This window comes from Mastigoproctus giganteus, chromosome 4 (assembly GCF_048544385.1).
Source record: "Mastigoproctus giganteus isolate SK-2022 chromosome 4, ASM4854438v1, whole genome shotgun sequence".
Taxonomy (NCBI): Eukaryota; Metazoa; Arthropoda; class Arachnida; order Uropygi; family Thelyphonidae; genus Mastigoproctus; species Mastigoproctus giganteus.
The window spans coordinates 132,126,799-132,150,243 of NC_143578.1; the positions used below are offsets into that span (position 1 = coordinate 132,126,799).

Here is a 23,445-nt window from a genome sequence, read left to right on the forward strand (position 1 = left end):
AGTGTTCCCGAATACCGTTATTTCAGTGTCCCTTCCATCTGAATTCAGTATCTTTTCAGCTGAAATATATGCAATTAAACTGGCCTTACAAAATCTCTGTGCTGATCGATCTTTAAAATCTGTTATTTACACCGATTCGCTTAGTTCAATCATGGCTTTATGTAATTTCTCAGATAAAGTTCACCCCGGTATAGAAGAAATACGAAACATATTACTAAAAATTGAAGAACGCCATCAACAGGTCATCTTCTGTTGGATTCCAGCACATTCTGGTATTTTGGGCAATGAACTGGCTGACAAAGCCGCAAAAAATCCAACTAGCTTAGACTTAACTAATATCCCTGTTCCGCCATCAGACTTTGCAGTAGCTATTCAAGCTGCATGCTTGTCAGAATGGACAACAATCTGGCACTCTCAAACAAATAATAAATTCTTTCAATTTAAACACGATCCAAAAAATTGGTGCTCCAGTATCCGTACATCAAGACGAGAAGAAGTAGTCCTATCAAGGGCAAGAATAGGTCATACCCATCTAACCCATCTTTATTTACTTAGAGGAGACGATCCACCACAGTGTCCACATTGCTATATAAATCTGACTGTTAAACACATACTCATTGACTGCCCCTACTATAGACAAGACAGAGCATCAACCCTGCTATCACTGGTAAATCTTAATAAACCAATAACTTTAGAGAATCTCATTGGTGACAAGGCAAATATTTTCGAATTTTTCAACTTTCTGAAGCAGATTGGATTTTTTAATCTTTTTTGATTTCCCTATATAAAAATTGAATAGGCGCATTATAGCCATAGTAGCTTATGCGCCATTAAACGCCCATAACAACAACAACAACAAGTATTTGGTGGTGACGGGCTCGAACCCCGGTCTAATCAAGAATCGTGTGCTACGCACTGCTGCTCCTTCCCACCTGGTTACGGAGGCGCCTCCACATTGTAGTATTCAATCAAATTAGTCATACAAGACTTCCCGTTAACAAACCAATGCTGTGTCTGAACTATTACTGCTGTCTTGTCTAGGTGAGCCTGTATTACCTCTTTAACCAGTGACTCCATTATTTTTCCCGGAACAGAAGTTAAACTAACACGTCTATAATTATTTGTGTCACCCTTTGAAGCACCTTTGTGAATTGGGGGGGGGACATTTGCACATCTCCAGTCCACGGGGACCTCACCTGGATGCTCTCATAATTATGGCTAAGGGTTTGCTTACTTCCCTTGCCGCCTTGTTCATTATAACTGGATAGATTCCATTTGCTCCAGGTGCCTTTTTTATGTTTAACTTTAACAATTTCTCCTCCACTTTGCTCTCAGTTATTACAAAATCACTTATCTCCCTGTTAGAGTTGGATAAACTTCTGGCATTCCCCTCCTTGAATAACTCCTCATGAGTGAATGTAGATGCAAAATACTCCTTCCGTTTATCAGCTACTTGAGCAGGATCATCAATAGTCGAACCATCTATGTTAAGTGGACCAATCTGATTCATCCCCCTTTCTTCTAGTGTTTACATAAGTAAAGAACTCTTTGCATCCTTTGCCAAAGATTTCTTGTAATCTGCCTTCGCATGCCTAACCTCCTTTGTGACTTGATTACAGACTACCTTATATCTGCCATGGGCTTCTGTGGCCCCTGATAATTTATATGCATCCCATGCATTTTTGTTTTTTGCCACGAGCCTCATTAATTCATCCGACATCCATTTTAGCCTAACCTTGAACAGTATTTCTTAGTTGCTATGAAAAGCCTAGTAGCCTGCAAGATTAAGTCCCTGAAGGCTTCCCATTTAGAATTCACTGTTGGTAACATCATCACCATTGTAAAGAATTTAAAAACTGTAAAGACCATTGTAGTCACCTTTACGAAAATAAAAACCCTTCCCTTTATCCTTGATGGTAGTTACATCTTTAAGTAAATCCCACATCAGTGCACTGTGATCACTGTCATCTAGTGGTTCCTTTATCTGCAAATTCTTAATGCATGAATAATCACTGCTGATATTCAGATCAAGGGTATTACTGTCTCTGGTTGGGCACCTCCATAGACAGGTGGGCAGGAGCAGCAGTGCATAGCACACGCTTCTTGATTAGACGGGTTCGAGCCCATGACCACCAAATATGGAGGATGCAGAAAGGTCAGGGAATGATCACCGCATATCCTTGGAGCAATATGGCCTTAGTTGCTAATGCTCCTATAAAAAAAAAAAAAAAAAAAAAAAAAAAACCCCTCTGGTTGCCCCTCGAACATGTTGCTGTAGAAAATAATCCCCCAATAAATCCACAAAAGCCTTGCTAGCGTGCAAATGTGACCAACCCACAAGTTCCAGTCAATATCTGGAAAGTTAAAATCCCCCATTATAAGACATTCTGATTTACTGGCATATTCTATTTCTCTGCACAACTGTTTATTTTACTCATCCTTAGGCCTATAACATAATCCTACTCTCATTTACTCCTTCCCAGTGTTTATGTCACACCAAACAGACTCAACATTGCACTGTCCACCCGTGTCAACTGGATGCACTTCGTTAGATTTTGTGTTTCTTAACTAACAGTATAACCCCTCCTCCCTTCCTACCGTCTGTCCTTTCTGTACAGATTGTACTCCCCAATTTCAATTCTGCACTGCTTATATTTGTGTGACACGTCTCTGATATCCCAACAATATCTGCCTTTGATGTCTTCATCAGCACTTCAATTTCATCAATTTTATTTACAATTCTTCTAGCATTAGTGTACATGCAAGTATACTTGCACCTATTCTTAGTTACCCTAACACAGCCCATGTATTTATTTGTTCCATGATGACTCCCAGCAGCTCTTCAAGTCCTGTGCAACTTGCTCTCTAGGCTGCTGCTCATTACAACAGAAGCAGTGCAAGAATCACTTTAGCCTCTGCCTGCAGCTACCGTTAACCTTTTAGTATGTCAATCCCCCAATCTAGCAGTTTTGCGACCCACCTAACACTGTCACGAATTAATTGACCTACAACAAGCAGCACATGTTTTGAAGGACACACATAAGGAAAATAGTCTCTTGGACTTTTATTCAGGACTTCCTACAGATAGGTACAGCAACTGCAACTTAAAGGTATTTGCAGCAGGAATGTTCTCCACTTTCGGAAATTCATATATTTGTGAGTCAATGTTTTCTAAAATGAAAATTATCAAATCTAAATACAGGCCTTGAATTTCTGATGAACGTTTACTTTAAATCTTACCGTTATCTGTAACAAACATTGACGTAGATATTTTGAAATTTATAAATAAATAAAGCCTCAAGTGTTTCATTGAACATATGTAAAAGAAATGTAATTTATATTCGTAATAAGAAATGGAAAAAAGATATGTAATTTTATGACAGGGAAGAAAAATAAATATGTACATATCATGAATTTATTTTGTTATGTATGTCATTGATTAATTTTATTTATCTTTCAAGCAATTCTTCACACATCATTTGTTCATCTTTAGGTTAACATTACTGTATGTTAGTAATTTTTAGTGACTAGCCTGCATTCTATTCTAAAGCTCAGAAAAGAAATACATAGAATTGTTTTTAGTAAGATCTGTGAAGAAATGCTGGAAGTGATTTTCGTTGCAACCTTCGTGAAATTTCAGATTGCAAATAAGGCCCATTGAAAGCAAAAGATTGGGGACCCCTGATTTAGAGAGAATACTGGGTTTCTTGAAACTGTTTACTCTGCGAAAACAACTCGGCTAAGATGACGGTGTTTATTGAACTAGAAGCAGAGGAAAAACTAGTAGTAGTAATAAAGGCATGTGATGCAAGAAAGCAAGCGTATGAGCATATGTAACATCAGCCAAAAAAAAAAAAAAAAAAAAAATTTCACACATTCATTCTGTCTAAACGTTTGTCCAGTCCAGTTCCTCCTCTAATTTATTTAAGCTATAAACTTCCACAACAGCATTAGCATTAGTAGAGGCATATGATGCAAGAAAGAAAGCTTATGCAGCATCAGCAAAAAAAAGAAGGGGGAAAAAAAAAAAAAAAAACCACTCCCATTTCACCCCTCTGTTTGTTCGAAATACCTGTCCAGCTGAGCCTTAAATTTATTTAGGCTATCAACTTCCACAACAAGGGATGGAAGTCTGTTCCAACTACCCGCTGGCTAAAGGCAAATTTCCGCACATCTATCCTACATCTGTCTTTCCTCAATTTGAATTTATGTCCTCTCAGATGATTATTCTGAGCAAGAGGAAGAATCCCATCAGCATTCAGCATGCTCAAACCATTCAAGGCTTTATACACCACTATCAGATCACCTTGCCAGTGTCTAGTCTCCGGACACTGTAATTTGCAAAACTTAAGCCTTTCTTCGTAAGAGCAACCCTTTGTTCCATTCACTAATCTTGTTGCCCTTCTTTGTACTCGTTCCAGCAGCTCTACATCCTTCTTGAAATGGGGCCTCCAGACCTGTATACAGTACTCAAAGTGTGGCCTGACCATTGCCTTATACAAGGGAATAATCACCTCCTTATCACTGCTAGAAAAATTCCTGTATATTATTGACAAGACGCCATGAGCTACTCTTGCAGCCCATCTGCACTGCTCAGAAAACTTCATATCTGCCTGCACAATTACCCCCAAGTCCTTTTCATTCTCTACCACAGAGTTGATACTGCACTGACATTACTCTGGGGTTACTGCTTCCCATATGTAGTACTTTACATTTGTCAATGTTAAACTTCATTTGCCACCTCTCAGCCCATCTGCTCAACCAAATTCGTTTCAGCAATCAACTACCCGCTGGCTAAAGGCAAATTTCCACACATTTATTCTACAACTGTCTTTCCTCAATTTGAATTTATGCCTCCTCAGGTTTGTAATCTGAACAAGAGGAAGAATCCCACCAGAATTGAGCCTACTCAACCCATTCAAGGCCTTATACACCTCAATCAGATCACCCCTGGTATCTAGTCTCCAAGCGCTGCAATTTGTAGAACTTAAGACTTTCATTGTAAGAGGACCCCTTCGTTCTCCTCACCAATCTTGTTGACCTTCTCTGTAATCGCTCAAGCAACTCTACATCCTTCCTAAAATGAGGCCTCCAGACTTGTACTCAGTACTCAAGGTGTGGCCTGACCATTGCCTTAGACAAAGGGATAATCATCTCCTTTTCCCTATTAGCAAAATTGCTGTATATCATTGACAATATTCCATGACCTGCTCTGGCAGCCTGTCTACACTGTCAGAAAACTTCATATCTGACTGCACAATTACCCCCAGATCTTTTTTCATTTTCTATCACCCTAAGTGTAGTACCACCCAGTTGGTACTTTTCTCTTGGGTAACTTCTACTCCTATGCAGTACTTTGCATTTGTTAATGTTAAACTTCAGTTGCCACTTCTCAGCCCATCTACCCAACTTTTCTAGATCCTGTTGCAGTAACACAATGCCATTACTGTCATTAAAAACCCTCCCAACCTTTATATCATCTGCATACTTGGACATTAAGTCGGATATAGCGTCATCAATATCATTTAAAAATATACAAAACAACAATGGGCCCAATACAGAACCCTTGGGGACTCCACTAATAACACAAAGAGCAGCATCCATTGATTACCAGTCTCTGTCTTCTCCCATTCAACCACCTTTTTATCCATTGTAGCAACTTGTCCTTAATACCATACTGCTCCAATTTGTACAGTACTCTTCCATATGCAACAGTATGAAAAGCTTTCCTGAAATCCAGGTATATGATACCAAAATTATTTTTTGTATCCAGTTCCTTTGTAATCACATCATAGTATCCAATCAAATTTTTCTGACAAGACTTTGTCTTAAACTCATGCTGTGTGTGAATAATTATTGCAGTCTTGTCTAGATGATCCTGCAATGCTTCTTTAAAAAGTGACTCCATTATTTTCCCCTGAACAGAAGTTAAACTGGTCTGTAATTACCTGTGTCACCCTTCGATCCCCCTTTATGAATAAGGGGCCATTTGCACATCTCCAATCCATGGGGAATTCCCCTGAGTTCAAGAATGCCCTTATAATCATAGCTAAGAACCTGCTTACTTCCTTTGCCACCTCCTTTAATATAACTGGATAGATCCCATCAACCCCAGGTGCTTTTCTTATGTTTAACTTCAACAATTTCCTCTCCACTTTACTCTCAGTTATTGCAAAATCATTAAGCTCCCTGTTTATAAGCTTCTAGAGTTTAATAAGTTTCTGTCCTCCACTTCCCTAAAGAATTCCTCATATGTGCAAGTAGATGCAAAATACTCATTGTTTGTCAGTTACACGAGCAGGGTCATCAACAATTGAACCATCGATATCAAGTGCTTGTCTGGCATATCTGAGAGAATGTCCATGACATTCTCTCAGATATGCCAGGTTGTCACGGACAAACTATTACTATGTTTGAATTTTAACTGTGTAGGTGCTGTGCTTATCATCATCATCACAACGTGTTACCAAATATGTATGCACTTCTTTCTTATTCCTTTATTTTAAATATCTTCCTTAAGGTAATTTTTTTTTCGCCCATTTTGAATGAGAGCAAGAAAGAAATGTCTCAAATCGTTATTCCAGATTGTGAGAAATAGCTGTTCTTCACAGTACAGTTTTTCCTGACAAACAAATTTTTTGTTGCCTTTAATGATTATGTGATTTTTGTAAACATTGGTTATACAAGCCTTAATCTCGATAGAATATGGAATGAATTATATTTTTGGTGGAAGAGGTATAATGGAAACAAAATACAGTAAAAGTCCGAAAATCCGGACTGCTCAGGGACTGTGTCGATCCGTATTTTCAAATTTTCCGTATTCTTAGGCAGTACTTTTAAAATTCAAATTTAAGATGGAATAAAGAAGAGATGACCAGGTAAATTTTGACAGTTTATTCATTAGCAAATAAAGCATGCTTCGTTTTAAAGAAAAATAAGTTCACCACCTGACAAAAGTGTAAACAAAAAATAAAAAAAAGCGTGTAATGCTTGAAATCGTGTTTATAAATGAACAATGTAAAAGAAAAATATAGTAGATAAATGAAAGCAGAAGATACATATTTTATATAAATTAATTATTTGTTTTAGTTTATTAATGAAACATTTTCATATAAAGGACAAAGTTCAAAATCAAACAAATATTTATTCATTCTTTTCTGTGATTTCTGTTCCCTCTGTTGCACTGCTTGTGGATGGAACACTTGCAGCTTCTACTCTATCTGCTACACTGCTTGATGCTTCTATTGCTTCCTTTAAATACTTTCATATATCAACTTGTTTATGACTTCATAATTTCTTTGTGATAAAATTATTATGCACCGTGTGCACATGCATGACGTCCTGAAGACTGAAGCTATGGTTCCGTTCCATTAATTTAATAACTGTTTCAGTGAACTTTTGTGCAGTAGCCCAAGATATCTTTTCTTCTTCAACTTTGTCATTTTCTTCACCAGAACCTTCTGAATAATTGTCTTCTATCTTATCAGGAGTTATAATGCTTTGAGTAATTTCTTGATCATTGAAAGTCGCTGCAACTGCAACATCATCTTCAATGCATATCCGCTCTTTTATGTCATCAGCATTAAGTTTGCATAGAGGGTTGTCTTCCGTACATAATTTAACAGTTTCCATCAGTTCTTTCACTTCAGATGCCTTCAGCTTTTTGTGAAAACCTTCAAAATCTTTGTTTCAATCAAATTGTAGCTCTGCAAACTGCATTTGTCAATAACTTTCACCATGCTCTTAATAGAGTTACAGGCTTGACTGCATTCCAATGCAGTCACAAATAAAAATGTTGCATCTTTGATTGTAAACTGCATTGAAATTCTGAAGGGTTGACATTCTTATGTATCATTTTCGTCATAAAATCATTTTTATAGTGACATTTAAAGTTCGTAATGACTCCTTAATCCATGGGTTGAATTAATGGTGTTAGGTTTGGTGGCAAGTAACATGCAAAAATATTTCTGCAATCAGACACTAATTTTGATTCATGCAGGTGGGCCCTACAATTGTTGAGAGGTAGTAGGCACTTTGTATTTGCAGGCTTCCCTAATTTTCTCAAGTTCTGACAAACTGATGGAAGGAACAAAATCATGAACAAACCAATTGCGAAATATATCTTTGTCCATCCAGGCATTTTTTTAGGCTTTAGAGGTCACAGATAAGTGAACAATTCCTTTAAAGGCCCATGGGCGCTGAAATTTACCAATCACCAAAAGCTTAATTTTATGCTAACATGAAGCATTAGCACACATAAGAACGGTTACTCTTTCCTTATTAAGCTCAAACCCTGTTGCATTTTGTTCTTGGTTTCCAGCCAAAGTTTTTGTTGGCAAACACTTCCAGTAAACCGCTGTTTCATCAGCATTTTAAATTTGATCAGCTGTAAGGTCATAGTCAGATTCAATTTTTTCAAATATTGCACTATATTCTGTTGCTGCTTGTGTATCAGCTGACTGGCTTTCTCCAGCAATACCATGACAAGTCTTGAAGTTCCTAAACCATTCATCACTAAACATGCACTCTGATTCAATGTTTGTATGCTCCTTAAAAGACCTTGCTTTGGCAATAAGCATCAGCCCAGAAATTGCCATACCTTCCGATTGTTTTAGCAAAAACCATTCGTACAACACTTTATCGAGATTCTCTAATTTTGGCCGATGTAAACTTTTTCTCTCAGCAATTGTAAGGCTCAGATGAGGCTGTGAATTCTAGAATTTTATTCTTTGCCTTTTTTATATTGTAAATTGTAGACTTTCCAACATTGTATGTTTCCATTAAAACAGTATTGCTCACACCACTTTTTAGTTTCTTAATTACCTCAGGGTCCTGAGCTGGATATCTTCTCTCTCTCTCTCTCTCTCTCTCTCAGGGTAACTCGGGAATTTTTTTTTTTTTTTTTTTTTTTTTTTGGCTGGTGCAGCATATCCTTAGGCTTCCTTGCACCATGTAGCTAATAATAATAATAAAGAAGTCCTTGCTGTTTTTCTTAGCATCCTTTGCCAAAGATTCTCATAATCTGCCCTTACTTGCCTAACCTCCTTTGTGACTTGATTTCTACCAGTTTATATCTACCATAGGCTTCTGTGCTGTCTGAAAATTTATATGCATCCCAATAATTTTTCTTCTCTGCCATGAGTTCTTTAGTTCATTTGACATTCATTTAGTCCTAAACCTTGACCAGTATTTCTTAATCGGTATGAAAAGCCTTGTAGCTTCCACGATTAATTCCTTGAACGCTTCCTATTTAGAATATTCTGTTGGTAACATCATCAGTTGGTCCCACTGTTTAGAATTTAAAAACTGTCTGAGACCAGTGTAGTCACCTTCATGAAAGCAAAAACCCTTCCCTTTACCCCTGATGGTAGTTACATCTTTGAATAAATCCCACATCAGTACACTGTGATCACTGCCTCCTAGTGGTTCCTTTATCTGCAGATTATTAATGCATGAATAATCACTGCTAATAATCAGATCAAGAGTATTACATTACTCCCTCTGGTTACCTCTCGAGTGTGATGCTGTAGAAAACATTCATCCAATAAATCCACAAGTCTTGTTAGTGTAAGTCATCAGGTGAGTATGGGCTTGGCACACCCAGTGTCCTGAGCTGGATATCATCATTCTTATCTTACTTGGTGATTCCCTTCTACTTTTCTCTCTCTCTCTCTCACACACACACAGGGTAGCTCATTTTTTTTGGCTGGTGCAGCATAAGCCTCAGGCTTCCTTGCACCACATGGCTAATAATAATAATAATGTCAATTGGATGCACTTCCTTAGATTTTATGTGTTTCTTAATTAACAGCATAACTCCTCCTCCCTTCCTATCCTGAAACTGACAATGTTGATTCTTTTCTAAAGCTGCCAACTCCCTGGATTTACAACAGAGAATTTTTCTGTCTTTTCTTTTCACAAAAAAATAAAACTTTGTTGAAATTGGGATTTGCTTTTTTTTATTTTTTTTATTTTGCAAATTTCTTATTTCGCTTAATGAATAATTTGTCAGGCCTGCTGTGGCAGTTTACGTTACAAAATAGAAATGTGGCCATAATAGCAATCTTCTGTGTTATGTGCAGTTGAGCTAATTAACAATGTCTTTCAGTAGGTTTCCAAAGAAATGCAACATAAAATTTCAGAAGACACATACAAGATTTTCAACATATTGTAAAATCTGCAAAACCGTAACAAAAACGCTCAGATTACATAGTACAAGATGGTGTGTAAGGTATGTCGGTGTCTAACGGCTCCTGGAATTTCTTCCATCTCTGCAGGTGTACATTGTATCTGGCCAGAGATTTGAAAGTGTGTGGGATCATGTGCAGTATATTGTGTTGTGCCCTTTGTTTTACCGGTCTATTAGCCGCCAAGCCCCTAGTGGGACCCGACGTTACCACACCGTGCCACGGGGAGGCTGACCAGGTGTACCAGTGATGCTAGAATACTCTGGCTGGTCCTGCCACCAACTTTCCTGGGATTTCAGTGGCTAGGACCAGATTTGAGAATGAGATGATCGCTGTTTCTTGAGCAACAGTTGTAATTTTGACAGGGCATAGGGTTGTTCGCGGATAACTTGCTCTAGAGCCTAATAGGTTGGGCAATAATTTTGATGTATTTAAATTTAGACCTGTGGGGTAAGAGATAAGAAAGGGGGGAAGCAGAAGACTGTAGGGTAGGAAACAGAAGGAAGTAGTCCATGATAATGAATGGGGGGGGGTCCAAAATAGGATGGTCAAGTACAGGGACAGATGTTAGGTCTATTCTTGATGAGATGTGTCACGTCCAGTGGGGAGAAGTTGGTCCAGGAGTCAATGATGAGGAATTTGTCAAGGTCAAGGACCTTTCTTTGTCAAGGACCTGTCTTTGATTGCACTGCTTGTGTTGTCCCATCCAAGTGGGGAGACCAGTCGACTACTCGAAATATGAGGGGTCAATTTGGGTTCTGTACTCCGGATGGTTTGTTGGTCAAGTCTTGTGTAAGTTTGGTCCAAGGCATTAGCATCCAAGGCTCAGCGATGTGCAGCAACAACTGGCAGCCATGGTTTTTTTGACCTATTGATTCAGATACAATGGTGGTTGGTAGTAGCGCTTTCTGCTTGGTGAATAGGTCCATTGCAAATTGAATGAGGACTCAGTAAGTTTATTCGTTCTGTAGGGTGAGGTGTTCTTGGTTTTGATAGTTGAAGTTTAGTTTTATTAGGATCCTCCTTAAGTCCTCGTAGATTTCACAGCTGTGGGCAAGGTTCTCCCATGTCTAATCCTCTCCACAATGGTAGTGGAGTGAGTCTGTAATTCCGAAGTCTTGTAGTTTTTTTCTTGAAGGAGCCATGTCCAGTGAGGAGGTAGGTAGCATAGAGTCCTGATGAAAACCAGCTAGGTGTGAGGGAGTAAGAGGCCCTGACATCTGGGAGGAATCTTTTGGTGACAGTGCCTTTAGTTGAGGTCTGCCATCTTTCTTGCCAGGTGTCTGTTAGGTGTTCATTAAGTCTCTTCTTTTCAGTGTTTCTATTAGTGCTGGGTCAGTGGTAAAACCAGCACAGGTAACTGCTCTTCCTTTGGCCAATTGGTAGAGCAACTCATGATGAACAATCTCCAGGTCCAGGGGAAGGGATCCAGTTAGGACCTGGAGTGCTTGGATGCTGACAGTACGACAGGCATGTGAGGACAGGAGGAGAAGAGCGCTGGATAGTTCCTAGGCGCATTCTGTTTACAACTGTATTGGCCTTCTTGTGCCAGACTCCAGAGGCATTGCCAATAACTGGGATGAAATGTGAGGGGGGAACTGCCAATCTATGCCGTGCTGTGACTCTTCTTGTGTATTCAGGTTTTTGACTATATTCTTCTCCTTTACAGAGGGTGTTGAACTGTGGAAGGTGAACGAAGATGGGAACTGTTGACGAATCAAGCACAATGTCATCAAGTACCTTCATATAAATGGAATGTCAGCAAAATATATTCACAAAGACATGCATCAAACATTAGGGGAGTCTTGTACTTCATACACCATGGTCAGGAACTGGGTTGCAGAATTTAATCATGGATGAGATAGCATTGAAATGGGAGGCCTATTACCATATTGACACCTGCAAATGTAAAGCTCACAATATTGTGGTGAATGTTTAAGAATAAAGTTTCTTCAAAGTGGATCCCCAAACCATTGAGTGCAAATTGGGGGGGGGGGAGAAAGAGAGAGAGGGGTGTTTTTGTGAGATTGTGCAGCATTTTGAATCTAATGAAGCTTAGTTTTGGAGGCAGTACATCACTATGGACAAATTATGGCTGCACCACTTTGGCCCTGAAACAAAGAAACAATTGAGACAGTGGAAGCATCTCTCTTCTCTTTCTCCTAAAAAGTTTTGACTGCAGAAGTAAGCTGGAAGAGTCATGGAATCTGTCTTCTGGGATGCAGGAGTGATCATGGTTGATTTCCTGGAATGAGGTGCCATAACGAATGCCAAGTATTATTCTAACCTAATGAGGCATTTCCAGAGGAAATGAAACTCAAGAGGCATGGGACATTGGTCAAAGGAGTCATCTTGCATCAAGGTAATGCACTGTTGCACACATTTTTGACTCTTGCAACACTACATGACTGTGGGTTGGAGCTATTACAGCATCTGCTCCACTCACAGATTTGGCTAAACTGGAATATTTTCTATTTCCAAATCTCAAAAAGGACTTAAAACAACAGAAATTCAACAATGTAAGTGCTGTGATGGATGCAATCAACAACTCATTTGATTAAAAATATTCTGAATTTTATTAGAGTAGGCTATAAAAAATGGTGGATTGTGCTAGCAAGTCTGTTGACTTGAGGGAGGAGACTACATTGAAATATAAATGGGTTTTCACAACTTACCAGCATTCCTTCTATGACAGGCTAGAAACTTTTCAATCTTCCCTCACATAAGTGGACAGCAGAGAAACAGCATTCTCTGTCCCAGACAATAAAAATAAAACAGCATTAATTTTTTGTAGTGCAGTATGGCAACAAACAGCTGTGTAAATAAACTTCACACATTTTTCTACATTTGTTTTAGCTCTGTTTTAAAAAAGCAAAGGAAAAACATTGTAGATTAAGTTGTTTTATGTAATAAGTCATTATGCATATTTCAGGTTAAAACTCAACAACCAAGATAAACCATGAGCTGCACTTATGTTGAACAGTGAAAAAAGACTCTGCCTTTTACTATTTCTAAAGTAAATAGTTATAATATTAAACATAAAGATGTTTCATATTCAGATCTGTCATTTGCTTTAAGACCCATCATACATGGACCTGACTGCTTATATCTCCACCAGAATTCATCATCCAGTTCCAAATGTAATGTGACTTCCCAATATAAAAATGCATGACAAACCACAACAGTTTGTACAAAATGAGCTCAGTGATTTGGGTCTTCAAAAGTATTCTGTAGAGACTCTGGAATCAAGAATCCTAGCTCAAAACCTACTTTCCTAAAGGATATTATTTTCTTGAGACATATGAGTAGGAGTTCATTTCATGCTTTTTACAGAAAGATCCACCAGGCAAGTGAATTAATATGTCCAATTTAATGACTTTCTAAAAAAGAGTTTATATGTTACTTGGCAATGTGTGTAATCCAGGTATCATACATAGTTCCTGGGTGTTCTATATAGTGGTTTAGACAAGGTATGAAATAAATGAATTTTCCTTATGCATTTCATACCTATAATATCCTTAATTTTCATATGAAATATGAAAATATGATATATAGCCTAGGAAATCTGTATAATAGATTACATGTATTGCATTACATATATTGCCAAGAATATTTTAGGTAAATTATTAATAAAACAAATTTACCTCACTAAATAATTAACAAATAAATAAAATCCTTTAAAATGATGTATTGAAGTTTTCATTATTGATTGAATCAAGTTTTGATTTTAAAAAATTATGGATCCAGCAAAAATATTAAAATTTACTCTTGATAAGCGCATTTAAGGTATTATTTATTACAGAAAGTACAGCTAAAAATAACACTTGGAATCTCATTGTACCTTCTTTTTTATACAAAAACATTTCATGGTTTGGCACATGCACTTGAAAAATCATTTGGCAGTACCTGTAGATTGCTGAGTTGCATATGACCTTAGTGAGATTTCCTTGCTGACAGGGATGTCTTTCAATGCAATTAAGTTTTTTCTACATAATGAAAACTGTGAGCTTGTGTATAATTGCCTTGGGATGTTCCTAACTTATAGAAACCTTCACTCGTTACGACCATTGATGGCCAAAATATTACGAGCATCTCCTTGACCTTTATCTACCTCAGGTACAGGAACTCAACCCTTGTTCTTGGTGGAAACTTGTTGTCAGACAATCTTTTCATGTTGTTCTAGGTTATCCTTTGTGTTTTGTTGTTGGTACAAAGAGGACAAAAAATGACTGCCCCATACCCTTCTTCCTCATCGTCGCCTCCAGTGAAGTTGCTACAGATGACATGAATATCATGACCACAGACTGGGCACTGGTAAGCCCCAACTTATAGCTTTAGAACACACACATACACCCCCACCCACCCCAAATAAGTGAATGAGATGCTTCCATAGTAGGGAATTGAAGTGACTATGAACAATCATCTAGGAATTCTGACACTTAAGTTGAAATGCTTGGCTGTGGTTGTTCTTCAATGGTTTGCATGACTTCCTGAGGAAGATTTGATGTACTCTGTGCAGCCAAATAGAGCCTCATATGGTGATTTCTTGATATGGCATGGTAGACTATTTTTCATTAATTGGAAAAATTGTATGCCTTGACTCCAGTGGGAAGTTTTTTTTATCTTTCATCCATATAGTGAGCACATTTTCTATATCTTGGTTTGCTCATGCTAGGTCTCCCATGCACAATTTTAAGTTGGGGGCCAGTAATCCTTAGTGCTGGAAACAATATTGTTGGCAAACTCCCTGCCATTATTGGATTGCAGGATTGAGGGTGCACCAATAAGCATAAAAATGTCTGAGATTGTAAACTACCTCTTCAACCCTTTTTGTTTTGAGAGCTTTAAGCACCACAAATTTTGTTAGATGATTCTGGTAAACCATTATAAATTTGTACCCATTGTATGGGTCAGTCTGTAAGTCAATTAGGCAACTTGACAACACAAATTAAATTCAGAAGAAATTATTAGCTTAATGACAACTTCTTTCTTACAGCCCTTCTGCTTTTGTTGGCAAGGTTCACACAGTTGGATATACAGATAAATATTAAATGTATGAAATCATTATCTTTTTTACACTTTGCCTGGTGGAAACTTGTCAGACAATCTTTTCATTTTATTTTCCTGTTGTTCTAGGTTATCCTTTGTGTTTTAGGCATTATTATAGAAAGCCCAGGCATTCCATAGAATGCAGGATTACACATTTCCAATAACATATATAAATCAAATAAGTGGTGAGGAGATGATTTATGCTTTTGTTCCAATTGCACATTTAGTAGTAGAATTGGAAACACAATGTAAAGAAACAAAACTTATACACCAGCCAAAAAAAAAAAAAAAAAAAAACATTCCATCTGATGATTAAATTTATTCAAATTACTCTCCTCCATAACACTAAGTGGAGGCTTATTCAATGATCAGTTACTCTCTGGCTGAATAAAAATTTCTGCACATCTATTTAGCAACAATCTTTTCAATTTAAAAATATGCCATTACGTGTGTACCACTTGAAAAATAGTGAAAATCTTATGAGCATTTAGTTTATTTAACCTTTTCAAAACTTATACACTTCAATTAGATTATGGTCACCACACAGATGTCTAGTTTCAAGAGACTGCAATTAGAGCAACAACACTTCAAGTGTTAAGACTAGTGGACATGCAAAAACACAATGGCATTGAGCATAGTGCCTTTACCAATCATTTGGGGTGGGGATGCTTTACAATAGGAAGCTTTAAAATTTTATTGTTAATTTTGACATTACATTGTATAAGATCAAAAAACATCAGAAACAACAGTCTTGTTATCCAAAACAAAAATATTTCCCAACAACTGTATAGTCAAATCTCAGGTAGCAAAGCACACAAAAAAAAGGAAATCCAAACTCTATGGAAAGTTACTACAGCATTAGGACTTTTTAATAAACATGGTGCTATAAAGAATTTTTTTATGGCAAAATTAAAAACTAATGATGGAGATCAAAAAGTGAATACCATACTGGAGGAATATTAAAATTCACACTGATGTTTAAGTGTTTATAAGTTTTACTATTTTTGGGTATAAAATACACCAAGCATGCCAGCTAATGGGTTAAGAATCCTTAGATTGAGGAACTACTAGGTGAGCAGAGTTTATAGTAACTGAGATTTTTCTAAAGTTATAGGGTGGAAAGTGCAGTGTTGAGTCAGTTTGGTGTGACATAGGCACTGGGAAAGGCAAGTTGAGAGTAGGAGTGTGTTCTAGGCCTAATGACTCTGATGAATACAACCAGTTCCATCGTGGTATGGTAGGCATACAAGCAAATGCCTAGGGCACCATTTGGGTAGGGGCACTTTGCCATTGTTCAAATTATTTAAGTTTATGGGTAAGCCATATACCTTAGGCAAATGCTTGATTTGCCTAGAGTGCAAAAATATCTCATGACAGAACTGAGTACAATGGACAACTCTACAGAGAAATAGTGGGCCAGTAAATCAGCTTGTCTTCTAATGGGATTTTAACTTCCCAGATATAGACTGGAACTTGTGGATTGGTCACTCACACACTAGCAGGACTTTTGTGGATTTATTGGATGAATGTTTTCTACAGCATCATGTTCAAGAGGCAACCAGAGGGAGTAATACTCTTGATCTGATTATTAGCAGTGATTATTCATGCATTAAGAATCTGTACACTGTGATCGCTGCCACTAGGTGGCAGCAATCACAGTGTAATGATGTGGGATTTACTCGAAGGTGTAACTACCATCAGGGGTAAAAGGAAGGGTTTTTACTTTCATAAAGGTGACTATAGTGCTCTCAGACAGTTTTTAAATTCTATACAGTGGGACCAACTGATGATGTTGTGCCGGGCACTGCAAATGGGGCGTGCATTGGATGAGCCACACCACGGCCCCAATCAAGGGGACCATCAAAGTCTCAACATAAATAAACAAGGCCCCCCTTAATCCCTTTTGCATCCAGGCCCCAAGTACCTTTGCACTGCCCTGATGTTACCAACAGCAAATTCTAAATGGGAAGCATCCAAGGAATTAATCTTAGAAGCTACTAGGCTTTTCATACCAACTAAGAAATACTGTTCAAGGTTTAGGCCTAAATGGATGTCAGATAAACTAATGAGACTCGTGGCAGAGAAGAAAAATCATGGGACAAAAATTATCAGGAAACACAATGACTATGGTACATATAAGATTATCTGTAATTTATAAGTCCGAAAGTCACAAAGGAGGTTGCGTAAGCAAAGGTAGTTTACGAGAAATCTTTGGCAAAGGATGCAAAATAACACAGTAAAGAATTCTTTACTTATGTAAACTCTAGAAGGAAGGAGATGAATCAGATTGGTCCACTTGATGGTTCGATTGTTGTTGATGATTCTGTTCTGGTAGCTGACAAACTGAATGAGTATTTTGCATCTACATTCACACATGAGGAGTTATTCAGGAAGGAGAATGCTAAAAGTTTATCAAACTCTGGCAGGAAGCTAAATGATTTTGTAATAACTGAGAGCAAAAGTGGAGGAGAAATTGCTGAAGTTTAACATAAAAAGGGCACCTGTGGGTGGATGGGATCAATCCAGGTATATTAGAGAAGTATGCAGGACCTTGCCATGATTATGAGGGCATCCTTGCACTCAGGGGAGGTCCCCACAGACAGCAGATGTGCAAATGTTTCCCCAGTTCATAAAGGAGGATCGAAAGGCGATACGAGTAATTAATTTCTGTTCCAGAGAAAATAATGGAGTCACTAGTTAAAGGATCATCTAGACAAGACTGCAGTTATAGTTCAGACACAGCATTAGTTTGCTAAGGGGAAGTCTTGTCTGACTGATTTTATTGGATACTATGATGTTGTCACAAAGGAACTGGATGCAAAAAATAATTTTATATCATATACTTGAATTTTAGGAAAGCTTTTGATACTGTTGCACATGGAAGACTACTGTACAAGTTGGAGTAGTATGGCATTAAGGGCAAGTTGCTACAATGGATAAAAGGATGGTTGAGTGGGAGAAGACACAGTGGTAATGGACACTGCTTTTTGTGGACTAATGTTATTAATGGTGTCCCCCAGGGTTTAGTGTTGGGCCCATTGTTATTTTGTTTATTTATCAATGATACTGATGAAGGTATATGTCAAAGTTTGCAGATGATACAAAGGTTGAGAGGGTTGTTGATAACAGTATGCTGCTTCAACAGAATGTGGAAAAATTAGTCAGATGGGCTTAGAAGTGGCAACTGAAGTTTAATATTGACTACCCATATGCAAAGTACTGCGTATGGGTAGCGTCAACCCCAGAGAAATGTACCAACTATGTGGTGTTACACTCAGGATAGTGGAGAATGAAAGAGACCTTGGGGTAATTGTGCAGTCAGATATGAAATTTTCTGAGCAGTGCAGACAGACTGCCAGAGTCATGGGGTCCTGTCAATGATATATAGGAATTTTGCTAGCATGGATAAGGAAGTTATTGTTGTTTGGGTGGAATTTAATGGCACAAGGGCTACTTTGGCTAAATTGTGCCTGTTACTTTGGAATGTTTATCAGTACATAAAAGGAAATTGGTCTAGAAGTGACTGTATATGTTGATAATTTTAGGTAGGTAAAAAGTTCTGATAAATTAGCATAATTTCCAAGTACTGTATATGGGTTAGTTGCAGAGGTTTTTGTAAGTTTAGTAGCAATCTGAAACATGCGATTCTAACTGAATGGAAACATGCACTCAATGATAATGTGGTTCATGGTAAGTATGGAGCTACAATGCAAGCAAAGTGGAGGATCGTCTCCTAGCAGTAAGAATAGATGTGTTAGATGCGTGTGCCAAATATGTGCTCTTGCAAGCATGACCTCTTCATGCCTGTTTAAATGGAAACTGGATCTCCACAGCTGTGGATTCTGTTCTCAAATGAAGAGCGAGTTTCTTTGGCTGAAAATGAAATTAATTCTGAATTTGTGTTATCCACGATTATTGGTATGAACTGTTTCTTGCTATTAATAATGTTAGCAAAAGCTTAGAAAAACTCAAAGAGATCTAAGTTTGGCTATTTCACTTTTAAAAGAATTAAAAAAGTATGTTTAAAAAATTAGAGAAAATGGATTTTCTAAATTGAAAGAAACTGCATGTGAAATATGCAACAACCGGGAAATTCCAATAAAATATAAGGAAATTACAATGATGAAATGGAAATGGTTGCGCGAATATGAAGGAGAATATTCACATACAAATAACCCTGAAACTAATTTCTGGCCATTATAAATCAAAGTATAGTCTCGATTGCAGAGAGATTTGAAAAAATTGAGCAAAATACTGCTTTTTGCCCTTTTTTTCTTTATAAAAGGAGACCCATCCTCGCCAACAATTACAGACCAGTTTCTCAATTGAATACACTCTCAAAGATAATTGAATCCATTGTAATGAAGCAACTATTTAACTTAATGAAACTTAATTTGTCAGATTACTCCCACGGATTTATCAAGGGTCATTCCACCTGCACAGATATGATTTCGTTTGTTTTGAATATATCCCAGGTGCTTGACGAAGGAAAACAAGTTGACTCCATCTTCCTTGATTTAAGCAAAGCCTTCAACAAGGTAGTCCATCAGAGACTAATCAACAAACTGCATCACTATGGTCTCAGAGGACAGGCACTAAACTGGATTGAAAACTACTTGGAAGGTAGAGAAATGTCCGTGACATTTAAAGGTAAAACCTCATATCCTTTCAAGCCTGAAATTGGTGTGCCACAGGGTTCATCCTTAGGCCCACTATTATTTCTTATCTACATCAACGACCTGCCAAGCACCCTTGGAGACTACCAAATTAAAATCAATATATTTGCAGACGACATAAAAATCTGTAAAGCAATTTGCAGTACCAATGACTGCATCATCCTAAACGAAGCTCTTCAACGAGTGGCTTTGTGGCTGAAGGAGAACAAAATGGTAGTCAATGAAAACAAGTGTGAGCTGATGAGCTTTGCTAATGCACACAAGAAAAACAAACTTAATTTTTCTTATTGTATCAACAACAAGGCAATCAAAAAAGTCAGTACAGCCAAAAATTTAGGTATCTTTATTAAAGAATCATTTTCCTTTGATGTCCATGTCTCTATCATTGTGAAGGCAGCTAGCAAAAAACTAGGTTTCCTGAAAAGAATTAATTGAGACTTCAATCAGTTGGCACTTTTCATCTTTCTTTACAAAATCTATGTTAGGCCAGCCCCAGAATTTGCCTCACAGGTCTGGTCCCCACATGTTGCTTACCAAAAATTAGAAATTGAAAATATTCAAAAAAGAGCAATCCAGTATGTCTGCTTTAAAAGTGGCCTTGAATACAATGAGAAATCCTACCAAGAGTGGTGTGTATTCTTTGGACTCGAAACGCTGGAAAAAAAGAAGAGATAAAGCCGACTTACTACTTCTTAACCAGCTGTTAAATGGTACCCTGAATTGCCCTCATCTCGTCTCACAAATAAATTTCAACTCTCCGACAAGAGTGTTAAGAAACCATCCACTGCTGAAACCATCCTATGCGAGAACAAATTATGGATACTACAACTTCTACAACAGGACTGCAAGATCAACGAACAAAGCAAATATGGAGATATTTGACACCCCCAGACACTTCAAGAGGCAACTGAAATTGCTAACCTCATCCGTTACCTGACTTAAAATGGACTCTTCTTGCAAGTTCTAAGACTGATTGTGTAATGTGTGTGAAGAAATACCAGTGCTCTGCCTTACTCCTACCTGTTCACTTAAATAGGATGGATCAGTCCTACTTTTATTTATTTTATCTATACATTTCAATTCATTAGTCTTCTTATGTACATTTACTTTTCTATTTACTTTGGGAAATGTATACTCCAAGCTTCTGCTTTGAAGCTGTATAATAATGCTTTGTAGCTACACCCTTCGGCACGTTTGTTTGCTGTTTTGTAGCTGTTAACAACAATAATAATAATAATAATAACATCCCAGCACTGAAAAATTTAAAAGAAGAAGAACTTAAGAAATACTGGATGGATCTAGATATTGTTTTAAAAAATAGTGGAAATAGTGATATAAGTGGCAAATGATGCAAGAAAACAAGCTTATATAGCATCAGCCAAAAAAAAAAGAAAGAAAAAGAACCACTTCACTCATCCGTACTCTTCAAGAATTTGTCTAGTTCTCCCTTGAATTTTTTCAACATATCTCCTTCCACAACAACAGAAGAAAGCCTGTTCCAACAATCAATCACCTGCTGGCTGAAGGCAAACTTACGCACATCTTTCCTGCAGCCGTCCTTCAACAGTTATTCCATCTCGTGTGTAGCCTCAGCAAGTGGAAGAATACTATTAACATTCTGCTTACTCATTCCAGTCAAGGCTTTAAACACCTCAATCAGATCTGCAGGTGCTTGACCTCAAAATGCTGTAATTTGCAGAATTGAAGCCTTTCTTTGCAGAATTGAAGCCTTTCTTGGTAAGAATACCCTTTTGTTCCCTTCAACAGTCTGGTTGCCCTTCTCTGCACCTGTTTCAGCAGATCTACATCCTTCCAAAAGTGAGGCCCCAGACCTGTACAGTACTCAAGGGGTAGCCTAACCATGGCCTTATACAGGGGGATAATCACCTCCTCATCCCTGTTAGCAAAGTTTCTGTATATTATTGACAAAACCCGGTGAGCTGTCATGGCAGCGTAACTGCACTGCTCATAGAATTTCATGTCTGACTGCACAATTACCCCTAGATCTTTTTCTTTCTCCACTACCCTGAGTGTAGTACAACACAGTTCATAAGTTACTCTGGGGTTACTGCTATCCATGTGCAGTACTTTTCATTTGTCAATGTTAAACTTCAACTGACATTTCTTTAGCCCATTGACCAAATTTCCTAGATCTTGTTGCAATAGCTCGCCCTGATGACTCGTTAACCACCCTGCCATCCTTTGTATCATCTGCAAATTTAGATATTATACCTGATATGGCTTCATCAATATTATTGATAAATATTGTAAACATCAATGCCCAGCACTGAACTCTGGGGAACCTCACTAATAATATCAGTCCATGAAGAGCAGTGCCCATTTGTAACCACTCTGTCTTCTTTCACTTAACCATCCCTTTATCCATAGCAGTATCTTGCCCTTAATGCCACATTGCTTCAGTTTATACAGCAGTCTTTTACATGCAACTGTATCAAAAGCCTCCCAAAAATCTAAGCACAAGGAGCGATCATTTAATTCGGGGACTGGTGCAAGATTTTGTTTACTAGAGATTTCCGTAACTGCTGCTAGAGGCACTCTCTCTCTCTGATTGCTAAATGACATGCGGCATTTTTAGCCACGTATAACTATCGATCGTTTTGGGCAAGTATGTTGGACATACAGATTGAACAGCAATATGCAATTCATTATTGTGTCAGACGGGACTTAAATGCATCAGAATCAGTTAAAGAGATGAATGAAGTGTATGGTAATGAGTGTCTTCGAAGGATGGCCATATTCTGGTGTGCAGTGGCATGTTATACCTCACTGGGCCAAAGTCAAAATGGAATTTGGGGCCCCGATCTAAAGAAAAAACTAATATAGAACATTTTCAATTTCAGCTTATTGTGACAACAAAACAAACAAATTGTGACATAAGAACTAAACATAAAATTTCATCAAAATTGGTAAAACCATTTTTTTAAAAAAGAACAGTTTTCAAATTAATCTTCAAGTAAACTTTAATAAAAAACAGCAGAGTTTTTGAGTAATTTTGAGCACCCCCTCTGATCGTGGCCCTAGGCAAATGTCTTTTTTGCCTATGGGATAATGCACTACTGCTGATGTGACCACACTTTCCAGTGTTTTCTCCATCAAGGCAATGTCAGGCCCCATACGGCAAATATTATGCAAGCAATGATCACTGCCATAGGTGCCAAGGTTCTGCCACATCCCCCTTATTTACTGGAAATAGCCCCCGTGTGATTTCTTCCTGTTTCCACGTCTGGAGAAAGCTCTGAAAGGAAAGTGTTTCATGTCCGACACAACAATGCTTGCAGAGCTACAATGGAAGCACTTCATAGTCTTTCAAAAAAACAACTTGCAAGAAGCATTTAATGCGTGGGTACGAAGGCGGCAGAAGTGTGTAAAGTTCAAGAGAAAGTATTTTGAGAAGGTGAAATCCACAGAAGATTAGATAATGACAATTAAGATAAGATCTTGCACCAGTTAGTGAATTAAATTATCACCCCTCGTATATAACCTCAGGGGCTCACATCTGGTGAGTATGGGCT

At 37.8% G+C, this 23,445-nt stretch overlaps 1 long non-coding RNA gene across 2 annotated transcripts in view; it reads right to left on the reverse strand.

Moving 5' to 3' along the window:
- LOC150087069 (uncharacterized) overlaps positions 1 to 23,445 on the reverse strand; it is a 180,030-nt gene that overhangs the window by 40,143 nt on the left and 116,442 nt on the right. For both annotated transcript variants that reach the window (XR_016546866.1, XR_016546865.1), the window contains exon 3: positions 12,863 to 12,938. This is a non-coding gene — a long non-coding RNA (uncharacterized LOC150087069). The remainder of the gene's footprint in view (positions 1 to 12,862; positions 12,939 to 23,445) is intronic.